This window comes from Dipodomys spectabilis, unplaced genomic scaffold (assembly GCF_019054845.1).
Source record: "Dipodomys spectabilis isolate Male_0828 unplaced genomic scaffold, ASM1905484v1 ptg000287l, whole genome shotgun sequence".
NCBI classification, from domain to species: Eukaryota; Metazoa; Chordata; class Mammalia; order Rodentia; family Heteromyidae; genus Dipodomys; species Dipodomys spectabilis.
In genome coordinates this window covers 2,537,501-2,544,933 of record NW_024870964.1, presented here as the reverse complement: position 1 = coordinate 2,544,933, position 7,433 = coordinate 2,537,501, and positions in this window count along the sequence as shown.

Sequence of the window (7,433 nt, the reverse complement as noted above, 5' to 3'; positions counted from 1 at the left end):
GTCTCTGAATATCTTAGAGTCCAGTACAGGTGCTGGGAATCATCTCTCTCACAGCTGGCAGGATGGGGATGGTCAGGTCACAATCTCTGCTCTCCATGATGTCCTCCACTGTGGTGTCCACCTTAGAGAGAGCTGGAGGAGATTTAGCAGCTGACAGAGAAAAGCAGTCAAGGCACAACATTCAAAGCAGGAGACAATCTGGCTTGGGAACTCTGCCTGTGCTGCTTTGAATGTAATTTTATTATTATTATTATTGTAAGAATGCCTTACAGAGGAGTTACAATTACATGGGCAAGATAACAAGTACATTTCTTATCAAACATTGTTGCCTCCTCATTGTTTCCCCTTCCCATCCCTTTCCATACTCCTCTTGTCCCCCCACCCGAACCTCTCCCCACCCCCCCACCAAAGTTGTAAAGTTTGTTTTTCGACATAACAACGTGTACAGCTCATTGTTGCAATGGGTCCACATGTATCCCTAGTTAACGATTTGTTTTTTTTTTTCCCTTCACCTCTGCAAATTATACTAACATCAAGTACAGTGAAAGTATTGGTTATACTGTGGGGAGTCACATACAAAGCAACATAGAAATCATCTTATGAATATGATAGAAAAAATTGCGTAAAAGGAAAAAAACAGAAAATACATTTGAATACTTATCTTGAGGTTCATTCCACTAGCATCAACTTATCTGACGTTTTTTGCTTGACTCAGACATATACTAGTTATTGACAATAAAGGAAACCATGGGACCTATGCTTCATTCAGCCTGGCTTACTTCATTTAATAAAATTTTTCCAAGTCTTTCCATTTCCTAACAAATGGGGCAATATCATTCTTTCTGATGGAGGCATAGAATTCCAGGTGGTATATACACCACATTTTCTTGATCCATTCATCTACTGAGGAGCATCTGGGTTGGTTCCATCTTAGCTATGGTAAATAAAGCTGCAATAAACATAGTTGTGCTGGTAGCTTTAGTGTGGTCTTGTTTGTGATCATTTGGGCAAATGCCCAAAAGTGGGATTGCCGGGTGATAGGGGAGCTCTATGTGGAGTCTTTAGGAATCTCCATATGCTTTCAAAAGTGGTTGAACAAGTTTACACTCCCATCAACAATGAAGTAAGGTTCCCCTCTGTCCACATCCCCTCCAGCACCTGTTGTTAGAGTTCTTAATTACAGCCATTTTAACTCAGGTGAGGTAGTATATCAATGTTTTTTTGATTTGCATTTCTTTTATGGCGAGGGAGGTTGAGAATTTCTTCACGTGTCTATTAGCCATGCTTCTCTGCTCTTCAGAGAAGTTTCTCTTTAAGTCTTTTTTTTTTTTTTTTGGTTGGTCGTAAGGCCTGAACTCTGGGTATGGGCACTGTCCCTTGGCTCTTCAGCTCAAGGCTAGCATTCTACCACTAGAGTCACAGCTCCACTTCTGGCTTTTTCTGCTTATGTGGTGCTGAGGAATCGAACCCAGGGCCTCATGCATGCAAGGCAAGCACTCTACCATTGAGCCACCTTCCCAGCCCCTCTCTTTAAGTCTTTAGCCCACTTATTTATCCAGCAGTTGTTTCTTTGAGGAGTTGTTGTTGGGAGATTTAATTTTTTAAGTTCCAGGTATATTTTAGATATGAGACGCTTGTCTGTTGTATGGCTAGTGAAGATCTTCTCCCAATCCATAGGCTTTCTATTGATCTTGCAAGCTATGTCCTTTGCCATGCAGAAGCTCTGCAATTTCATGCAATCCCATTTGTCCAATCTTTCTTTGATTTCTTGTGTTTCTGGATCTCTATTAAGAAAAGTTGGCCTGTGCCAAGGAGACCTTGTGTTTCTCCTATTCCATCCTATAATGTTTTCAGGGTGTCTGCTTTGACTCCGAGGTCTTTGAATCCATTTGGAGTTGATTCTGGTGCAGGGTGATATATAAGGATCTAGCTTTAGTTTTCTACAAGTAGTTAACCAATTTTGCCAGCACCATTTACTGAAGAGGCTATTTTTCTTCCCTTAAATTTTTAGGTCCCTTATCAAAGATTCGATGGCTATAGGTCTGTAGGTTCATCTCTGTTTTTCAATTCTATTCCATTGGTCCTGAGGTCTATTCTTGTGCCAGTACCAAGCTGTTTTGATTAATATGACTTTGTAGTAGAGTTTGAAATTTGGTATTAATATTCCTCCAGCACTGTTCTTTCTGTTAAGGATCATTTTTGCTATTCGGGTCTTTTACTGTTCCATATGAATTATTGGATTGTCTCTTCAATTTCCTTGAAGAATGAAGTTGGAATATGGATAGGTATCCCATTGAACTTGTAGATAGCCTTGGGAAGTATTGCCATTTTCATGATGTTTATCTTTCCAATACAGGAGCATGGGAGTTTTTGCCACTTTCTAAGATCTCTTTTGATTTCCTTTTTTAGGTTTTTAAAATTTTCATCTTAGAGTTCCTTCATTTCTTTGGTTAAGTTAATTCCTAGGTATTTTCTTTTTTGTGGGGCTATTACGATTGGAGATACTTTCTTAATTTCAGCCACACTATTCTCATTGTTGGTATACAGAAAAGCCATTGCTTTTTGAGGGTTAATTTTTTTTGGGAGGGGTCCGGTCATGGGGCCTGAACTCTGGGCCTGAGCGCTGTCCCTCAGCTCTTCAGCTCAAGGCTAGCACTCTACCACTTGAGTCACAGCGCCACTTCCGGCTTTTTCCTTATGTGGTGCTGAGGAATCGAACCCAGGACCTCAGGCATGCAAGGCAAGCGCTCTACCACTGAGCCACCTTTCCAGCCCCGAAGGTTAATTTTATACCCTGATACTTTGCCAATATTTTGAATTAGCTTGAGTAATTTGGGAGTGGAGTCTATGGGATTCTTTCAATACAAAATCATGACATCTGCAAAGAGGAAGAGTTTTACTTCTTCTTTCCCTATTTGGATCCCTTTTCGGTTTGCATCTTGTCTTATTGCTGTAGCTAGGCATTCTAATACTAGATTGAAGAGAAGTGGAGAGAGTGGGCATTCTGGTCTCTTTCCAGAGTTCAGAGGAAATGACTTTAGTTTTTCACGATTAAGTATAATGCTGGCTGTAGGTTTGTCATATACAGCCTTTATTGTATTGAGGAAGGTAACATGGATTCCTAGTTTTTCCAGAACCTTCATCATAAAGGGACATTTGATCTTGTCAATTGCTTTTTCTGCATCTATTCAGATAACTATGTGTTTCTTATCATTGCTCCTGTTGATGTGATGAATTATGTTAATTGATTTGAGTATATTGAACCAGCTTTGCATCCCTGAAATGAATCCTGTTTGATCATGTTGTATGATTTTTTCATGAATTGAAGTGGATTGGCAAAAATTTTGTTGAGAAGTTTTTCATCAATGTTCATCAAATATGGGTCTATAGTTCTCTTTCTTTGATGAGTCCCTGCCTGGTTTTAGGATGAGGGTTATTATAGCTTCATGGAATGAATTTGGTAGTGCACTTTCTCTTTCAATTTCATTGAAGAGTTGAAGGAGTATTGATGTGAGTTCTGTTTGAAGGCCTTGTAGAATTCCGCTGTAAAACCATCTGGTCCTGGGCTTTTCTTAGATGGGCTGTCTCTTATTGCTGTTTCTATTTCCATCCTTGATATGGGCCTATTAATATGGTTTAAATCATCTTGGTTTAGTTTTGGCATCATAATATTTGCTAGGAAAAGGTCCATTCCTGCCAAGTTCTCAAACATATTAGCATAAAGTTTTGAGAAGTGTTCCCTTATAATGTTCTGAATCTTGGTTGTTTTGGTACTGTTTCCATTCGCATCTCTGAGTTTATTTATAATTGGATGTGTTCTCTTCTTTCTCTGATAAGATTTGCTAAGGGTCTGTCAATTTTGTTAATTTTTTCGAAGAACCAACTCTTTGTTTTGTTGATTCTTTCTATGTTTCTTTTGGATTCTAATTCATTTATTCTGATTTAATTTTAATTATTTCTTTCTGCCTACTGGATTGGGGGTATCTTCCTGCTCTTTTTCAAGGAGGCTCAGCTGTCTCATTAAATTGTTGGTTTCAGATTTCTCCAATTTGTTGATGTACAAACTCAGAGATATAAACTTGCCTCTGAGTACTGCCTTTTCTGTGTCCCAGAGGAGCTGGTAGTTTGTGTGCTTATTTTTGTTGAATATCATGAACACTTGAATTTCATTTCTAATCTCTTCCATGACCCACTGGTGATTAAATAGTGTGTTGTTCAGCCTCCATGTGTTACAGGATTTTCTTTGGTGGCTTTTGGTTTTGAGTTCTAATTTTATTTATTTGTGATCTGAGAGAATGCATGGTATGACTTCAATGTTTCTGAAATTGGACAAGTTTGCTTTGTGACTAAAATGTGGTCTATTTTAGAAAATGTTCCATGTGCTGCTGAAAAGAACATGTATTCTGATGCTGCTGCGTGAAATATTTGTTAGATGTCTCTGAAATCTAGTTGATTTATGCAGTTGTTTAGGTCTACAGTTTCTCTGCTGAGTTTTAGCCGTGTTGGTCTATCTAGTGTGGATAGTGGTGTGTTAAAGTCTCCAATAATTAATGTCTTTGGATGTATATGAGATTTGAGATAAAGTAGTTTTTCTTGGATAAATTTCGGTGCTCCTTTGTTTGGTAAATACATAATTAGAATTGTAATGTCCTCCTGAAGGAGAGCTCCATTAATGTGTATGTAGTGACCTTCTTTATCTGTTCTCACTAATTTTAATTTGAAATCTATTTTATATGGTATTAGGATTGCAACTCCCGCCTGTTTATGGGGGCCATTTGTTTGGTAGATTTTGTTCCAGCTTTTCACATTGAAAATGTGTTTGTTTTTATGGGCAAGATGTGACTCCTAAAGGCAGCAGATAGAAGAATCTTGCTTTTTAATCTAAATAGAGAGTGTATGTCGCTTGATTGGAGAGTGAAGTCCATTAATGTTGAGAAATAGGAGTGAGAGGTATTTGGGAGTTCCTGCCATTTTATCCACCTAATTTGGGGTTGCAGCTACTGGGTTCTACCTATGGTTCTTGGATTCTTGGGTATGGTTTCCTGGCCTTTATTGTGGTCTTGTTGGTTTTCTATGTGTAGGACATCTTTAAGATCTTTTGTTGGGCTGGTTTGGTGGAGATATATTGTTTCAATTTTTTGTTGCTATGGATCATTTTTATTTTACCTTCCATAATGAAGGAGATTTTAGGTGGGTACAGTATTCTTGGTTGTCTCTGCTGAGAAATCTGAAGTGATTCTATTTGTTTTCCCTTTATAGGTGATTGATCTTTTCTCCTTGACAGCTTTAAGGATCTTTTCCTTTGCCTAAATTGATCCTGTACAGATTATAATGTGACCGTGGTATGTCCTGTTCTGGTCTGGTCTATTTGGGCTTCTAACAGCTTCTTGTATCTGAATAGGCCTATCTTTTTGCATGTTTGGGAAGTTCTCTGCTAGGATGCTGTTACACAAACTTCCTAGACCATTAACTTCTGTCTCTAGGTTCTTCTCTACACTCAGATTAGGCCTTCTGATGGTATCTTCCAAGTGTTGAATAGATCTACCATATTTCATGGATTTGTGTTGGATGGTTGTATGTTCATTCTCTATAATATCTAGGCTGTCGTCAATCCCCGAGATTCGATCTTCTGCATGGTCTATTCTACTCTCAAGACTTTCTACTTTGCTTTTGATTTCTTTTCCTTCTAATTGGTTGGCTTTGAGAGCTTAATATTCTTTGTTAGAACTTTGTTCTAGATCTTGTAAGGACTTCTTTACTTCCTTAATTTGGTATTCAGTGTTTATTCTCAAATCACTTAGTTGATTGGTTATGGATTCCTTGGACTCCCATTCCTTCTGTTGGGCTCCACTGAGCATTCCCTTTGCGGTCTCACTGATGTCTTTCAGCTCTCTGTTTATGGATTTCATGAATGCCTCCTTTGATCTTTGTCTATTCTCATCCCCATCTCTCAGTTCCTGTTTTTCTCTTTGATTAGCATCCTCACGTTCACACATTTCCAGTAGTTCTCTTTGAGTGTTCTGAGCCTGTTCATGCCATTCCTGACTTTCTCTTTGTCTGTTCTAAGCCAGCTAACGCAATTCCTATCTATCTCTTTGATCTCAACCTTCTCAAGCACATCCTTTTTTAAATCTTTGGATGTTCTCAATCTGCTCACGTAATTTCTGTATCAATCTTTGAGTAGCTTCCTCACACTCAGGAGACTCCTGTATTGATCTTTGGTTTTCCTCCTCTCTCTCCCTATCATGCTCACACAGAGACATTGCAAGTTTTCACTCTTTTTACTTACCCTGTTTAACTGTAGTGTTTATACAGCTTTTTGGAACTCTCCTCTGGATTATTCATTATCTATTCTGTCCCCTGATTGCCATGAGTGGGAGTTGAGAACCCCGGGCTTGCTATTTTTCTTGTGTTTTTCCGGCTTGTTCTGCCTATTTGGGATGAGAATAACACCAGTTTTGTACTAGAACACTATTTTAAAGTAAACACCAACCAAAGTCCATAGTTGCATAGTCCAAAATCTGCAGATAGAATCTGGTTCAAGAGATACAATCTATTGAACATCAAACAACTATGTCTTAATGGCCTAAGAACAGCAAAGGAGAATTTGACAACCAGAAATTATTAGGTTTAGGGAAAATGTGGGGAAAATAGGATTAGAGGGATTTGGGAACGTGAGGGAGAGTGGAATTAACCATATCCTAATCTCAAAGAGGGAAATGCATTGGACAGAATGATAGCAGAGAGAGTGAAGAAAAGAAAAAAAGAAAAAGAAAAAAAGAGAGAGGAAAAAGAAAAAAGAGACAAGAAAAAAAGGAAAAACAAAATTTTTAAATTAAAAAGTTAGGGGGCAAGGAAGGTGGCTCAGTGGTAGAGTGCTTTCCTTGCATGCCTGAAGCCCTGGGTTTGATTCCTCAGCACCACATAAGCAAAAAGAAAAAAGCCAGAAGTGGCGCTGGGGCTCAAGTGGTAGAGTGCTAGCCTTGAGCTGAGGGACAGCACCTAGGACCAGAGTTCAGGCCCCACAACCGGACCCCCTCCAAAAAAAAAGTTAAACCCTTAAAAACTGTAAGTTTGAAGAAGTAGTATTCAGAGAAGAATGAGGATGGGATGAGAGGAGGAGAGGGATAGAAAGGAGACATGAAAAACTAGAAAAATAAAAATGTTTTAAAATATTATATGGGTATGAAGAGGTAATACTGCTATTAAGTAATTTAAGTCTAAGAGGTTTGGAATTGAGTTATTTCTGGATTAAGTATGGACACAATGGAGGATAAGATTTAATAATTGATGACGGTTATATTTGAGGGTGAACAGAACAGAAATTAAGTCACGCAGAAAAGAATGAAAGAGAAGAAATGAAAAGAATGAGAAAAGAATGAAAGAAAGAAAGGATCAAAAGGTGAGTAGAGATTTTAAAAAGCACATACACA